General features: G+C 42.2%; 1 non-coding gene across 1 annotated transcript; it reads left to right on the top strand.

The window, feature by feature from the left end:
• Positions 1–12,144: 12,144 nt before the first annotated feature.
• LOC133442632 (5S ribosomal RNA) lies at positions 12,145–12,263 on the top strand. Its single transcript, XR_009782576.1, has one exon. It is a non-coding gene; the product is annotated as a 5S ribosomal RNA (ribosomal RNA).
• Positions 12,264–13,044: the final 781 nt, after the last annotated feature.

The following is a 13,044-nucleotide window of genomic DNA, read 5'->3' as shown; positions in this document are numbered from 1 at the left end:
ACTGTCACAGAGGAACCCTTGAAAAAGAAATCCCCTGGACAAATCCCGCGGGAGCTGAGTACGAGTTTAAGGGTGCTCTTAGTTGTAGAAATATTCCCTTTCCTGGGTCTTGAGAGGACGAGAGCCATGAATGGACATGGGTGCCTGACAGTCTTTAACAAGGGAAAACTTTCTCATGATCTCATGACAGGTCGGATTCTCAGCTGTCAGAGACTCAGGCGCTGTCAACAGCCCACTACAACTATTTTATATATATATATATATATATATATATATATATATATATATATATATATATATATATATATATATATATATATATATACCATATACCAAGCAGTTATACCATTGACTGTACCACTACCCTTATATGAACTATGGGCCCCCACCTATAAGCTTTCCTAGCTTCCTTGGGGGACCCATTCACTCTACCCACTTAATTTGACTGTATTATTGTAACTATTATTATGGTATTGTGAATAAATTAAAACTTCAAGTGGAACGAAATGTATTGGATATTTCAAACTTTTTTAAAAAACTGAAAAAGTGGACATGCAAAATTATTCAGCCCCTTTACTTTCAGTGCAGCAAACTCTGTCCAGAAGTTGAGTGAGGATCTCTGAATGATCCAGTGTTGACCTAAATGACTAATGATGATAAATGGAATCCACCAGTGTGTAACCACGTCTCCGTATAAATGCACCTGCACTGTGATCGTCTCAGACGTCCGTTTAAAGCGCAGAGAGCATCATGAAGAACAAGGAACACACCAGGCAGGTCCCAGATACTGTTGTGGAGAAGTTTAAAGCTGGATTTGGATACAGAAAGATTTTCCAAGCTTTAAACATCCCAAGGAGCACTGTACAAGCAATAATATTGAAATGGAAGGAGTATAAGACCACTGCAAATCTACCAAGACCTGGCCGTCCCTCTACACTTTCAGCTCATACAAGGAGAAGACTGATCAGAGATGCAGCCAAGAGGCCCGTGATCACTCTGGATGCAGGAACTGCAGAGGTCTAAAGCTGAGGTGGGAGACTCTGTCCATACGACAACAATCAGTCTGGATGAACTGCAGAGGTCAGAGGTCACCTACAGCTGAGGTGGAGACTCTGTCCATACAACAACAATCAGTCGTATACAGCACAATTCTGGCCTTTATGGAAGAGTGGCAAGAAGAAAGCCATTTATTAAAGATATCCATATAAAGTGTTGTTTAAAGTTTGCCACAAGCCAACTGGGAGACACAGCAAACATGTGGAAGAAGCTGCTCTGGTCAGATCAGACCAAAATCAAACTTTTTGGCAACAATGCAAGACGTTATGTTTGGCGTAAAAGCAACACAGCTCATCACCCTCAACATCCCCACTGTCAAACATGGTGGTGGCAGCATCATGGTGGAATGAACTGAAAACTGCTGTTCATCCAACCTCACTGAGCTCCAGCTGTTTTGCAAGGAGGAATGGGCAAAAAGTTCAGTCTCTCGATGTGCAAAACTGATAGAGACATACCCCAAGCAACTTACTACTGTAATCGCAACATAAGGTGGCGCTACAAAGTATTAACTTAAGGGGGGTGAATAATTTTGCACGCCCAATTTTTCAGTTTTTTATTTGTTAAAAAAGTTTGAAATACATTTCATTCCACTTCATGATTGTGTTCCACTTGTTGTTGATTCTTCACAAAAAATTACAGTTTTATATCTTTATGTTTGAAGCCTGAAATGTGGCAAAAGGTCACGAAGTTCAAGGGGGGTGAATACTTTCGCAAGGCACTGTATGTATGTATGTATGTATGTATGTATGTATGTATGTATGTATGTATGTATGTATGTATGTATGTATGTATGTATGTATGTATGTATATATACTGTATATAATACATGGGACGTGCAGACACTTTTGTAACTTCTCGACCTTAGTGCAGCTTTTGATACTGTAGACCATGTCTTTCTACTTCAGCGCCTTGAACAGTCTTTGGGCCTCAGAGTAAACAGTTCTTAACTGGTTTTCATCATATCTAAGTGGTAGATCTTTCTCTGTTTCGGTCGGCAGAAATCTGATAATGTCAGCATTCAATATGGAGTCCCATAAGGGTCAATTCTAGGTCCCCTACTTTTCAATTTGTATATGTTACCACTTGGGTCCATCATTCGGCATTCAATATCATTCTTATGCTGATGACACACAATTATATGTATCTGTTACTGCCGATCATTTGAGCCCAGTCAATGACCTCATTCAATGCATTACAGATATCAAGTATTGGATGGTAACAAACTTTTTAAAGCTGAATGAGGAAAAAACAGAGATTCTTTTAATTGGTCCAAGTGCTTTGAGGCAACATATTCTCCCTCTATTAACTCCTCTGTCAGTAAAACCTTGTGAACTTGTCAAAAACTTGGGTGTTATTTTAGATGCTGATCTTAACCTCCAGAAACACATAGTTAATGTCTTAAGGACTGCCTTCTATCATCTCAAAAATATATCTAAAGTAAGATGCTTTCTGTCACAATCAGACTCTGAAAAGTTGGTTCATGCCTTTATCTCCAGTAGATTAGATTATTGCAATGCACTTTTTGCAGGACTGACAAAGCAAATGTTACATAAACTCTAGCTTATTCAAAATGCTGCAGCCTGAATTCTAACCAAAACCAAGAGGTATGAACACATCACTCCTGTTTTATCCTCTCTTCACTGGCTCCCTGTTAAACAAAGAGTAGATTTTAAAGTACTTCTTATTGTCTTTAAATCTATGAATGGCTTAGCTCCCTCCTACATGGTTGACATGCTGAATACATACCGGACAGATCCCTTAGATCATCAAATAGTCTCAGGGGTCTGGGAGCTTCATAGGAACTAACAGATCCAGCATGGATTTTGGTCCCAGACCATTCAGGTCTTTGTAGACCAGCAGTAAGATTTTAAACTCTATCCTTTGACTCACTGGAAGCCAGTGTAGTGATTTCATGACCGGTGTAATATGGTCCAGTTTCCTGGTGTAATATGGTCCAGTTTCCTGGTGTAATATGGTCCAGTTTCCTGGTGTAATGTGGTCCAGTTTCCTGGTGTAATGTGGTCCAGTTTCCTGGTGTAACGTGGTCCAGTTTCCTGGTGTAATGTGGTCCAGTTTCCTGGTGTAATGTGGTCCAGTTTCCTGGTGTAATATGGTCCAGTTTCCTGGTGTAATGTGGTCCAGTTTCCTGGTGTAATATGGTCCAGTTTCCTGGTGTAATATGGTCCAGTTTCCTGGTGTAATGTGGTCCAGTTTCCTGGTGTAATGTGGTCCAGTTTCCTGGTGTAATGTGGTCCAGTTTCCTGGTGTAATATGGTCCAGTTTCCTGGTGTAATGTGGTCCAGTTTCCTGGTGTAATGTGGTCCAGTTTCCTGGTGTAATGTGTTCCAGTTTCCTGGTGTAATATGGTCCAGTTTCCTGGTGTAATATGGTCCAGTTTCCTGGTGTAATGTGGTCCAGTTTCCTGGTGTAATATGGTCCAGTTTCCTGGTGTAATGTGGTCCAGTTTCCTGGTGTAATATGGTCCAGTTTCCTGGTGTAATGTGGTCCAGTTTCCTGGTGTAATATGGTCCAGTTTCCTGGTGTAATATGGTCCAGTTTCCTGGTGTAACGTGGTCCAGTTTCCTGGTGTAATATGGTCCAGTTTCCTGGTGTAATATGGTCCAGTTTCCTGGTGTAATGTGGTCCAGTTTCCTGGTGTAATGTGGTCCAGTTTCCTGGTGTAATGTGTTCCAGTTTCCTGGTGTAATATGGTCCAGTTTCCTGGTGTAATATGGTCCAGTTTCCTGGTGTAATGTGGTCCAGTTTCCTGGTGTAATATGGTCCAGTTTCCTGGTGTAATGTGGTCCAGTTTCCTGGTGTAATATGGTCCAGTTTCCTGGTGTAATGTGGTCCAGTTTCCTGGTGTAATATGGTCCAGTTTCCTGGTGTAATATGGTCCAGTTTCCTGGTGTAACGTGGTCCAGTTTCCTGGTGTAATATGGTCATGTTTCCTGGTGTAATATAGTCCAGTTTCCTGGTGTAATGTGGTCCAGTTTCCTGGTGTAATGTGGTCCAGTTTCCTGGTGTAATATGGTCCAGTTTCCTGGTGTAATGTGGTCCAGTTTCCTGGTGTAATGTGGTCCAGTTTCCTGGTGTAATGTGTTCCAGTTTCCTGGTGTAATATGGTCCAGTTTCCTGGTGTAATGTGGTCCAGTTTCCTGGTGTAATATGGTCCAGTTTCCTGGTGTAATATGGTCCAGTTTCCTGGTGTAATATGGTCCAGTTTCCTGGTGTAATATGGTCCAGTTTCCTGGTGTAATATGGTCCAGTTTCCTGGTGTAATATGGTCCAGTTTCTGGTGTAATATGGTCCAGTTTCCTGGTGTAATATGGTCCAGTTTCCTGGTGTAATGTGGTCCAGTTTCCTGGTGTAATATGGTCCAGTTTCCTGGTGTAATATGGTCCAGTTTCCTGGTGTAATATGGTCCAGTTTCTGGTGTAATATGGTCCAGTTTCCTGGTGTAATGTGGTCCAGTTTCCTGGTGTAATGTGGTCCAGTTTCCTGGTGTAATATGGTCCAGTTTCCTGGTGTAATATGGTCCAGTTTCCTGGTGTAATATGGTCCAGTTTCCTGGTGTAATATGGTCCAGTTTCCTGGTGTAATATGGTCCAGTTTCCTGGTGTAATGTGGTCCAGTTTCCTGGTGTAATATGGTCCAGTTTCCTGGTGTAATATGGTCCAGTTTCCTGGTGTAATGTGGTCCAGTTTCCTGGTGTAATATGGTCCAGTTTCCTGGTGTAATATGGTCCAGTTTCCTGGTGTAATATGGTCCAGTTTCCTGGTGTAATGTGGTCCAGTTTCCTGGTGTAATATGGTCCAGTTTCCTGGTGTAATATGGTCCAGTTTCCTGGTGTAATATGGTCCAGTTTCCTGGTGTAATATGGTCCAGTTTCCTGGTGTAATATGGTCCAGTTTCCTGGTGTAATGTGGTCCAGTTTCCTGGTGTAATGTGGTCCAGTTTCCTGGTGTAATATGGTCCAGTTTCCTGGTGTAATATGGTCCAGTTTCCTGGTGTAATATGGTCCAGTTTCCTGGTGTAATATGGTCCAGTTTCCTGGTGTAATGTGGTCCAGTTTCCTGGTGTAATATAGTCCAGTTTCCTGGTGTAATGTGGTCCAGTTTCCTGGTGTAATGTGGTCCAGTTTCCTGGTGTAATATGGTCCAGTTTCCTGGTGTAATATGGTCCAGTTTCCTGGTGTAATGTGGTCCAGTTTCTTGGTGTAATATGGTCCAGTTTCCTGGTGTAATATGATCCAGTTTCCTGGTGTAATATGGTCCAGTTTCCTGGTGTAATATGGTCCAGTTTCCTGGTGTAATGTGGTCCAGTTTCCTGGTGTAATATGGTCCAGTTTCCTGGTGTAATATGGTCCAGTTTCCTGGTGTAATATGGTCCAGTTTCCTGGTGTAATATGATCCAGTTTCCTGGTGTAATATGGTCCAGTTTCCTGGTGTAATGTGGTCCAGTTTCCTGGTGTTTGTAAGGACCAGATGTACAAGATGTAATTAAAGTGTACACGTTCAGCTATAGGAGGCTTCAAAAAACCTATGGCATTTACCATTTAAGGATGTAGGACTAAAAATGCCAGTTGAACAGGGCTGACTGGTGTTGATTGACGAACATGTGCACAAAACCAGAAAAGGCATGATTACAGACTACCTTGGACCCTCATTAAAACCCTATAGTTCTTCGTCAAAGCAAAAAAAAACACGTCTGTCAGCACATTAAAACCAAGCACCTAATGATTCATTTTACAGGTTGGAGAAAGGTCTAAAGCAGATTAATCATTAACTCACTTTTCATACCCTCAGCAACTATATTCATGACAAGAGCTGGGGGGTTGTGATGTTAACTCGAGATTTATCTGCTGTTTTCTGGTCCAAATGTCCTTCAGTTCCTCAGCCGACCAAAGGGCAACTGTTACTGTTATATAACCACAAATAGCCATTCATTCCACTGCTCACTGATATGGATATGGAGCCCAGTTTTCAGACCTGAATAAATGAGCATGGTGCAATCATTTTTATACTGTAAAATTATAATATTGTTGAGTTTTATGCATTTTTGAATCAATTTTGAATTTATGCAACACAAATTGGTGCCACTTTTCTCAGTTTTTTATTTATTTATTTATTTTCACCCTTCGGTTAACCCTTAGAATTCAGAGCATCTAAGCTGCTTTCCAAACACAACTATGTTAAAACATATAGAAACTGTAAAAATGTACAATATAGTGTCTTTTTGTTCAGCACTTTTTTTTTCATTTTCACCAACTATATGAACACACCTGAGCAAAAAGTACTTAGAATCTTCAAAATCCAATTTTAATTTTATATCCTATCGTCATTAAAATGCCACTTTTCAAAATTCGCATAGTTCTTTTTCTGTACAATATAACAGAAAAACTGTCCATTCAAGGCAAGGCAAGTTTTTTTCTATAGCACAATTCAACAACAACATGATTCAGAGTGCATGAAATTCAATTCAACTTTTCAATATTGCATCTAATAGAATACAAATAATCTCTAGGCGCTTTTCAGAGACCAAAGGCATGAACCTTGAACAAATATTAATGCAACTATTGCAAGTAAAACTCCCTTAGTGGGGGAAAAACCTTAAGTCAAACAGTGGCAAGAAAAACTCCCCTTCAGGAGGAAGAAACCTGGACCAGGACCTGGATCATAAGGGGGAAACCTGCACCAGGACCTGGATCATAAGGGGGAAACCTGGACCAGGACCATAATGAGGTAGAAACCTGGACCAGGACCTGGAGCATAAGGGGGGATCCTCCTGCTGAAGACCAGCTGGGTGGAGGAAGAAAAGAGGAGGGAGATAGGAGGAGGGAAAGAGAGGAAAGGCATAAATGTACTGTCAACATTACATAAGACAAAATATACACATTCATTCCTTCATAAACAGGTGTAGAAAGCAAACACTGAGGTGGTCAGACAACTGGACTGCATGTCAGCTTTCAATTAAATCCAAAATTAATGAACATGTGACTTTGTTAACTTTGCATGACTGACAGGTTAAATATCCTACAGACAGAGGTGGGTAGTAACGAGTTACATTTACTCTGTTACATTTACTTGAGTAAATTTTGGGAAATGTTGTACTTTTAGGAGTAGTTTTGAATCACTATACTTTTTACTTTTACTTGAGTAGATTTGTGAAGAAGAAACTGTTCCTCTTACTCCGCTACATTAGGCTACGTTGAGCTGTTACTTTTCTTTTATCCCTTTTATCCACGTACGCGTCAATCTCATGACATCACTGGGTGATTCTTTGGGAAAAATGTTTGTTTTTGCATGTTTTGTCACATTTACACAGACTCAAACACACACAGAGTTTCTATGAGTTCCTGTTTGTTCTAGTTCTGCCTGGTCAAAAAAGAAAAGTACAAAGGCTTGAAATTTTGTGCTACTTGTGCTTAATTTATTTTTTTATTCTGTTATTTTATTTATTTTATTATGTATTTGAAGTACTTGAATTTACTTTAAGATTATTTTAATTTAATCTATTTGTTATTTTGTATTAATTTTAATGTATTTTATTGATTTCATTTACCTGAAGATGATTATTTTGTACTTTTGTCTGTTTGAATGGTTGTGTTAAAAAAATAAATCAGACGTTACTCAACAGTTACTCAGTACTTGAGTAGTTTTTTCACCAAGTACTTTTTTACTTTTACTCAAGTCATTATTTGGATGACTACTTTTTACTTCTACTTGAGTCATATTATTCTGAAGTAACAGTACTTTTACTTGAGTACAATTTTTGGCTACTCTACCAGCTCTGCCTACAGATGCATCTGCATAGACAGGTGTAGGTAAACACTGGGATGGTCAGATGATGGAACTGCAGGTGTTACGGTTTTGGTAGTTTCCTGTATTATTTTGAACCCCATGTCTTTGTGTTTGAGTTCTTGTTTGACTTTCCTGTTTCCCATCTGCCCTGATCGTCTGCACGTGTGTCTCGTTAACCCTTGTGGTCTATCTGGTCTTGTCTTTCCCCTGTTCCCTGCTGGTCCTTACTGTTTTCCTCCCTCCGTGTTTCCCATGTCAGGTTTTTGTAGTTTTCCATGTTCCAGGTTTTTGGTTCTTGTTCTGTTTTTTTTGTATCCTGCTCAGCAGCGCTTTTTGCACCCGGAAGCCGCTGCTTTTTGTTAATAAATCATTGTTTTGGGGAACTCCTGCTCTCCTACATCTGGGTCCGACCAACCACTCCTTTTCACAACAGAACGGACCAGCAGGGAGCAATGAAGGAGTCCATTAGAGCCCATTCACACTGACATTTTTGACTAAACAGTAGTGTCCTTTATGGGACATTACTACACATTTTGAGAAAATAACAGAACATACGGGCTAAACTCAGTTCCAGACACTCACAATGTGACAACAACCCCCCGGTGAACATGTGGGAGTGAAGTGTCTCATAAACACCGACACACGGCAGCTGCAGAGTTTCAGCTCCGCTACAATCCACCACCTCCACTTGTGAATCAGCTCATCATCAGTTGCCACAAGACATCCAGAAGTTGTTTCAAATAAAAGAAAATAAACACAATCTCAGGGGAATATGCAATTTTAAAAAACAGCATGTACGAACAAAAATCAAAACCCATTGTGTATCAGTGAAGGGAGTTAATCTGTGGAACAACTGCAAAGATGAAATTAAATCATGCAAATCACTAAGTACGTTTAAACAAATCTTTCAAATCAATACTCTTTATGGATACAAAATGGAAATGGACACATGAACTGACAGCCAGTGACCAAAGTGCCTTGCTCAGCTGAACCCCTTTTTCTTTTCTTTTAGAAGTTCTACAAACTGTCCCCTGAGGTGTCAGACTGTCATGGCCGCCGTACAGACGTGTCTCGCTCAATGATTGGTGGGTTGAGCGATCACTGCTGCTCAACAGCGCTCAATGATTGGCGGGTTGAGCGCTCTCTCTGCTGAACAGAGCTCAACCATTGGTCGGCATAGGGACTTGGCTGGGAGACCGCCTGGGAATACCCGGTGCTGTAAGCTTTTTCAACCAGCAGAGAGTGCTCTTGCTCCCTCTACTCACACATTTTTATACCTGCTTTGTTTGTTTGTTTGTTTGTTTGTTTGTTTGTTTGTTTGTTTGTTTGTTTGTTTGTTTGTTTATTTGTTTATTTGTTTATTGGATGGATCCAATAAAAAAAGTGAATTTCCCCATTAAGGTAGAAATAAAGGACAGTTTAATCTAATCTAAGAAAGAGGTGAGAGTGGGTGGGGGGCGTAAAGTCAAACAGATTCAGGTTGACAGATATGTGACATGAGGAGGAAATGTAATAATCTCCAGTAAACCAAAAGAGGCCAACAGTTCAATCAAGCTGATGCAGGATGAACAAGCGACACCATAAACTTTAACACAAATACCAGCAGGCGTATCAGATTCCTGATGTGGGGAGATGAGGGAGAAGCTGCCGTCCGTCCAGTCTGACTCTGTACGTACGTGGTTTATCAAGACAACACATCCCTCACGCTCTGATGTTTGAGCTCCTGGACCTCCTTCTGTTTGCATCCTTGTTCTCCCTCTGCCTCCTTGTTCTCCCTCTGCCTCCTTGTCATCTTCTTCTGTACCGTGTTTGTCTCTGTGTCCATCCACAAAGACTCTCTCCATCCTCTTCCAGAGCTCCTTCACGTAACTAGGGCTCATTGTTATGGAAAGACTGATCCTCCTGGAAGAAGAGAAGATACGCAGAAATGAATGTACTCTGTAATGCAGTCAGTCATGGATTTGATGTTGTATCATGAAGCTGGTCCCAATCTAACACAGTCTCACAGTCTAGCGACTAAAGAAAAGTTTCACCTTCATGCTCCACTGCTTTCTTACTTGCGGTTGTTGTTGTAGCCAATTTAGAGTTGTGCTGTGTGTGTGTGTGTGGGTGGAGGTTGTCATTGCATCACCTGCACACCAGTGGGCATAGGAGGTAATTGTCAATCAGAGGTTAGGTAAGGGAGACACAGGTGATCAGGTGCAGGGGAATTAGGAGCTGGGAAGCCACATAGTTCTTCAACCGTGCATGGAGTGTGTGTGTCCGCATGGTTTGTTCTGTCGCCAGTAGCCTAATGTGTCTGATAATACACGAGCTTGTTTTTTAACCTCTCATTCAGCACCCGGGTATTGTACGTGGTGTTTTTTGAAGCTTTGCACATGTAAAATAAAGTGTTGAACGCAGCTCCCTGTCGGACCACTTTTTTTGGAACCAGCATGAGTTGGAAATGTCTTCAAATTCCCTCACATGGCATTTTTTGTTGTTAGATTGCCATTACAGTTATAATATTTTCATGGTCCTGTGGCAAAATAATGTCACTACTTCTGCTGTGCTTTTAAACAGCTGTGTGTGTCTGGTTTTCTGGTGTTGTTTATAATAACAAGAAAAGAAATACATCTTCACTCTAATGTGTGCTATTAGGTTTAGGGTTAGGGTTAGGGTTAGGGTTAGGGTTAGCAGCCAACGACAGTCCAGTCAGTGATCCAGTCAGATTTCACAGTTTCAAGCTTCCTCCTTCAGACCGGGATACAATGAAGACGGCAGACATCTGAGAGCACAAGGGCAGATCTTGTAACAGAGTCAGACAGTATGCATCATCTTTTGCACTCAGTAGAATTACATTCAGCTCAACAAGCAGGATGCTAGTTATTTATATTATACCTATAGGCTCTGCAAAGCGATTAAGGCCCAATCCCAATTCTCCTTCACTCGCCCTTCTTTTCTCCACTCGCACTTCTTTTCTTCCCTAAGCCCTAAAAAAGAAGGGGGAGATTTTAGGGCACTTGAGATCTAGGGCACTTGGCCCAGGTGCCTGTCCCAATTATCCCCCTACCCCTCGTTTTCATCCCTTCCCTGATCAGGAAGCTGAGAGCCAAAAGCTGTTTTAATTTCAGCTGTAGCGCTGTTAATATGGCACTTTATTAAGTTTTAATATTTTTTCAGGTATAATGGTAACCTTAAGATCCCCAACCGGGGCTCAGTTTATCCAAATAACGCCTGTTAAGAAATTTGACCCGATGTTTTCGGAGATGAGAAGAGCCGCCGGCCCCGGGGAGCAGCCTCAGCTCACAGCCCGAGAAGAGACGTCTCCGCCGGGTCAGGCTGCTCCGTCAGCCCCGGGAGAGACACTCTCTCCCGGGACGCAGCTCTGTTGAGAATCACGCCGGCTGAAATAAATCATTTAGGAATATGTTGGTTTAATAGATGAAATCTAACAGTTGTAGCTACGCCTGTTAAGAAATTTGCTCCGAAATTTAGAGATTTCTGTCTGCCGGGTCCGGAGCTTGGGTCCGCGTTAAATCGACGCAGAGCCTACGGCGTAGGTTGCGTAACCTCCGCCGTAGGATCTGCGTTGGTGTAACGCGGAACCATAAATCCCTTTATTCTGGCGTGATCTTCCGCAACTTTATCTGAAAGTGTGTAAATTACCCAGATAACAGCTGGATTACTTTGTGGTTTCTGAAGACTATTATATCAGAAACATCCAAAACAAATCTGACGAGTCACAGGATTATTTCTCTCTATTTCTCTGAGACCAGTCTGCCTGTTTGCCTTCGGTCGGCGAGTCAAATCGACGCAGAGCCTCTTTTTTTCATACCCCCTCGCTCGCCAAGTCAGCATCTGAAATCCCTCGATTTGAAGGGGCTATTCTCAGCCCCTAGCCCTCGTTATGCCCCCTCCCCCTAGGTGAAAAGAGGAATTGGGACACCACTACCTTCACGGGAACGCGCAAAAGTTAGGGTTAGGGAAGAAAAGGAGGGCGAGGGGGAGTATTGGGACGCACCCTTAGTCTTTTTCCTATTCACCCGTTCACAGCCTCTTATTTTAGACAGTCACAATGTGACAACAACCCCCCGGTGAACATGTGGGAGTGAAGTGGGGCGTCTCATAAACACCGACACACGGCAGCTGCAGAGTTTCAGCTCCGTTACAATCCACCAGCTCCACTTGTGAATGAGCTCCACTGACTCTTGAACACACCGGTTTTACTCTCCGTCTCAGACATCGGGGATGTGGTTGCCGAGAAGTGAACACTATATAAGAGCTATTTCAGGGTTCAGCTTTCGCTTACGGCCATACCAGCCTGAATACGCCCGATCTCGTCTGATCTCGGAAGCTAAGCAGGGTCGGGCCGGGTTAGTACTTGGATGGGAGACCGCCTGGGAATACCCGGTGCTGTAAGCTTTTTCAACCAGCAGAGAGTGCTCTTGCTCCCTCTACTCACACATTTTTATACCTGCTTTGTTTGTTTGTTTGTTTGTTTGTTTGTTTGTTTGTTTGTTTGTTTGTTTGTTTATTTGTTTATTGGATGGATCCAATAAAAAAAGTGAATTTCCCCATTAAGGTAGAAATAAAGGACAGTTTAATCTAATCTAAGAAAGAGGTGAGAGTGGGTGGGGGGCGTAAAGTCAAACAGATTCAGGTTGACAGATATGTGACATGAGGAGGAAATGTAATAATCTCCAGTAAACCAAAAGAGGTGAACAGTTCAATCAAGCTGATGCAGGATGAACAAGCGACACCATAAACTTGATCACAAATACCAGCAGGCGTATCAGATTCCTGATGTGGGGAGATGAGGGAGAAGCTGCCGTCCGTCCGTCCAGTCTGACTCTGTACGTACGTGGTTTATCAAGACAACACATCCCTCACGCTCTGATGTTTGAGCTCCTGGACCTCCTTCTGTTTGCATCCTTGTTCTCCCTCTGCCTCCTTGTTCTCCCTCTGCATCCTTGTTCTCCCTCTGCCTCCTTGTTCTCCCTCTGCCTCCTTGTTCTCCCTCTGCATCCTTGTTCTCCCTCTGCATCCTTGTTCTCCCTCTGCATCCTTGTTCTCCCTCTGCCTCCTTGTTCTCCCTCTACCTCCTTGTTCTCCCTCTGCCTCCTTGTTCTCCCTCTACCTCCTTGTTCTCCCTCTGCCTCCTTGTTCTCCCTCTACCTCCTTGTTCTCCCTCTGCCTCCTTGTT

Source organism: Cololabis saira, chromosome 4 (genome assembly GCF_033807715.1).
Source record: "Cololabis saira isolate AMF1-May2022 chromosome 4, fColSai1.1, whole genome shotgun sequence".
NCBI lineage: Eukaryota > Metazoa > Chordata > Actinopteri > Beloniformes > Belonidae > Cololabis > Cololabis saira.
This window is presented reverse-complemented; position numbering and strand designations above follow the sequence as displayed.